General features: G+C 50.7%; 1 pseudogene; it reads left to right on the forward strand.

The window, feature by feature from the left end:
• The window catches only part of LOC107183799, a 35148-nt pseudogene that overhangs the window by 853 nt on the left and 29742 nt on the right, over window positions 1-4553 (forward strand).

The raw sequence follows: 4553 nt of genomic DNA on the forward strand, positions 1-4553 counted from the left end.
ATCCTGCGCAGGGCCTGGGCCGGGGAGGAGCCTTCAACTGAGGTATATGCCCTTGCCTGGAATCGAACCCGGGACTTGGGCCGCAGGCCGATGCTCTTTCCACTGATCCAAACCAGCTAGGGCTGAGCATGTCTTTTTAAAAAAAAAGAAAGAAAAAGGAAAGATCCTAAAATTAGATAATGGTAATTGTTAGATTGCACAACTCTGAATATAATAAAAACCACTGAATTGTACATTTTATTTTATTTTTTAATTAAATCTTTATTGTTCAGATTAAGAAATAATACAGTTCAACAGAACTACTCGATACTTTAAAACTGATCTGAAGTAGCTTTACCATCCATTCCCGTTCTCTTCACTACACTCACCAACCTGCTTTCACGGGCAAATGAGCTTTCCTGTGGTTTTCTCTTGGTTCTCACACTCCAGATTTTCTCCCAGGCAATTCTCTGAGACCTTCCCGTGTGATAGAGAGTCAAACAAATGAGATAAGGCCACTGCCAGGGGAGCTCCCTGGTATGGGCTGAGTGTTTGTGTCTCCCCCAAACTTATATGTTGAAATTCCAAGGTGATGGTATTCGGAGGGAGGTTTGGGGGAGGTGGTTAGGTCATGAGGGTGGGGCCCTCAGGAACAGGATTAGTGCCCTTATGAAAGGAATGCCTAAGAGCTAGCTTTCACCCTCTGCCATGTGAGGACACAGCAAAAAGTCAGCAGCCTGCAGCCTAGAGGAGGGCCTTCACCAGAACCTGACCATACTGACACCCTGAATTTGGACTTCCAACCTCCAGAAGTGTGGGTAGTAAATTTCTATTATTATCAGTCCATGGTATGTTGTTATAGCAGCTGAACAGACTAAGATACTACCTATGTCTACAACTAGACTCTATGGATTAGCTTGCTTAGGCTGCCATAATAAAATGCTGCAGCATGGGTGGCTTAAACACAGAAATGTATTTCCTCATGGCTCTGGAAGGTGAAGGTCAAGGTGTCTGGAGGTTTGGTTTCTTGTGCTTCTCTCCTTGGCTTGCAGATGGTCATCTTCCTGCTGTGTTTCCACATGGCCTCTCCTCTGTACGACCACACCCCTCCTGTCTCCTTTCGTGTGTCTAGAGTTCCTCTTCTTATAATGACACCAATGATATTGGATTAGGGCCCACCCACATGGACCCATTTTACCTTAATCACTTCTTAAAGACCCTACCTGAAAATACAGTCACCTTCTGAACTACTGGGGTGTAGGGCTTCAAAATAGGAATTTTGTGGGGACACGATCCAGCCCATCACACTGTACAATGCTCCTGCCATCATGGTGTCAGGATGCGTGTGGCTGCCTCTGGAATGCCATCCCACTCGGGACACTGGTGGGAGACACCTTTTTCACTTGTTCACTGTCCCATTAGGACCTTCCCTCTCACCTAGCAACTCCGAGGAAAAAGAGAGGCTACTGGCTGGGAGTCCCCTGTAATCTCCTTAAACTCAAGGCTCACCACTCTCCTCTCGTGCACCGCATTGCTTCTAGACCAGTTTTTCCAACAGCTCTCTCTGGTTGGATCATTCCTCTACTCAAAACATCCCCTTGCACCCCGTGCACACTTTTTGGTGTGGCATTCAAGGTCCCCCGGGACCCAGCTTCCACGTCGGTTTCTGGCCACATGTCCCGCCTCCCTGATCTCTTTCCTCTGCAACACTGACCTCGTGAAAACTCCTTCCCAGAGACAAGACGTTCGGGCCCCTCACAAGTTTTGACTTAAGGTTGTTACTCTAGGGCAATGATCTGCAAACCGCAGCTCTCGAGAGCCACATGCGGCTCTTTGGCCCCTTGAGTGTGGCTCTTCCACAGAATACCGACTTCTGTGCATGGGCCACAAAGTTTCAATCGCACTGTACGTGCGCCCGCACGTGGTATTTTGTGGAAGAGCTACACTTAAGGGGCCAAAGAGCCGCATGTGGCTCACGAGCCACGGTTTGCCAACCACAGCTCTAGGGTGTATGCTGGAAAGCCCTCCTCCCTTGGTCTCTGGCCACAGAGCTCCTTGTCCTTCAAACCTTCCCTTGGGTTCTGCTTTGTCATGCCACCTTCCCTGCCTCCTCGGTTTATCCACCGAAACTTCACCCAACTGCAGCACTGAGCACATGCCACTTACTCTTCTCTCTGCCTCCCCACCCTCATCCCCAGCGACTCCCCCTGAGCAGAGCTCCTCACGGGCACACATGGTGGTGGTGGTGCGGGGAGTGTCTTACCCTTCTCTGCATCTCCAGGGTCCACACATAGCAAAGAGTAAGAAAGAAAGAGAGGGAAGAAGGAGGGAGGGGGGAGAAGACAAAACCCAAGTCTTCGTATGATTCCCTAGGACTTAGATGCATAGTCACTCATGGCCAAACCTGGGCAGGAGTGACATGGGACACTGATAAAAACAACACCAAGACACACACAGGGACCGGCACTGCCCGGGCAAGTGGGTGCATATCAGCCCACACCTCTGTTCTGCCCCTGAGCTCCTCGGGCTCCATTTGCAGATGCTGTGGAAAGCAAGGAGGAAATAAGCCTCTGTAAGGGGTTCATAGAGGAAACTAGCGGGTCCCCCCTGCGGGGGGATGTCTTTCTGAAAGAGTTCTGCAGTCACAATAGTGTAACCCCAGAAGGAAAAACCACCAGTGGTATTATTTCCAGCCTGGAGAGAGGATGGGCCAGGTGTGAGTTTGGGGGGAATGAGAGAGCCGGGAATAGAAGAAGGAACAAGAAATACTTTAGGCGGAGGGCTTTCTAGATCAGCGGTCGCCAACCGGTGGTCCACGAACCACTTGTGGTCCCTGAGGTCTGAACGGTTGGCGACCGCTGTTCTAGATCCCACCCACCACCCCATAAAAACTCCACATCCATAGAAACCTCCTCTGCGGGTCCCGAAGACTCGTCTTAGGTCTTCCCAGCTTTGCTGTTGGTTGACGGATGGCCTTACCTGCCAGCCAGCGTGGATGTCAGCACTGATCCAGAGGGAAGCGGCCGAGAGTCGGGACAGGCTGGAGTCAGGGTTCGGGAGACTAGTGTACCCGGAGACTGGAATCCACCAGGTTCCCAGGATCCAAAAGAGGTTGATGGGTCTGGGCTTGGTCCAAGAATCCTGTCTGCTGGGTAGGACCAGTAGCAGATGGGGTTCTCAGAGAGTCATGACTTCACCTCATTTTCCGGTTTGTGACAGGATTCCAACCAACTGAGGACATTTGGACAACAGTTTTGGGCTCCAAGGAGTGAGCTAGGAAAGGCCGAGCCACGTATCCGAGTTTCCGCCACATCGGCAGGACTCAGGGCTGCTCTTGAATCTCTGCCTGGGGAACTAAGGCAACCAAGAACCTGGGTGGAAGGCCGGAACCAGAGCTGGGCAAACAAGGCTGGCGTATGGGGGGACTGCGAGCTGGGGGCCAGACAAGGGCTATTCGGCCAGCTCTCAGGTTAGAGCAGCGCCAGTTCGAGCCGCTCAGGCCCGGCCCCGCGCCCCACCCCCCAGCGCCATGGCTCCCCAGTGAACAGCCTGGTACTTGTAAGAGAGGAAACTTCATGTTTTTTTGCCGTCTCCGTTCTTGGCTGAGACCCTGTAAGCAAAGACAGATGAACGAGAGGAAAGCAAATGCTTCACTAACACGTGCAGCACAGACACCGGGAGAAACCAAAACCCGAAGTGACTCCACACGGTGGCTAGAGGCCAGCTCTACCACCTTCGCCAGAGCACAGCGCATGTGCCGTCGGTGGCAGCCACAGGACCGCGGCCTTGGCTTCCGAGGGAGCCGGCCCACAGGCAGTTTCCAAGGAGGACACACAGTGTGTTTAATCCAAAAGGAAGTCATTTTTTTAAAAAAGAGATTAAATGATTTTTATTGTTCCATCCACCCATCTGTCCACCCAGCCACCCACTCATCCATCTATTCATTCATTCTTGGTCAAAGGGCTTGCAGCCCTGGCCACGGTCTGAGGTCCCCCGGAGACGGGGGCTGCAATGGTGAATGAGTCCTCGTGTCTGGCTTTGGAAACAGCAGCCAACGAGGTGTCGTGACAGCCTCACGCTTTGCAGCTGCTTCACGGGGCAGCATTAAATACACTAAGTTACAGAGGCTCTGACTTGAGGCTTCATGATCATAAATGCAATAAAATGGGTTTTCAAGTGGCCTCTGGTATTTTGCTTGCTATAAAGAAATCCAATGACAGGACTGTCCTAAATATTATCTATGAAGATGGGTACCTGAAAAAAATCACAAAGATGACTTAATCTTAGAGATGTATAAGAGCAGAAACAATAATAAATGCCATGGATAGAACACTTTATTTTTTTTTTAATTTAAATCTTTATTGTTCAGATTATTACATTTGTTCCTCTTTTTTCCCCCCATAACTCCCCTCCTCCCAGTTCCCGCCCCACTCCCGCCCTCACTCCCTACCCACTGTCCTCATCCATAGGTGCACGATTTTTGTCCAATCTCTTCCTGCATCTCCCACACCCCTTTCCCCCCAAGAATAGTCAGTCCATTCCCTTTCTATGTCCCTGATTCTATTTTTCCTGGA

The sequence above is a fragment of the Myotis davidii genome, unplaced genomic scaffold, assembly GCF_000327345.1.
Source record: "Myotis davidii unplaced genomic scaffold, ASM32734v1 scaffold443, whole genome shotgun sequence".
Taxonomy (NCBI): Eukaryota; Metazoa; Chordata; class Mammalia; order Chiroptera; family Vespertilionidae; genus Myotis; species Myotis davidii.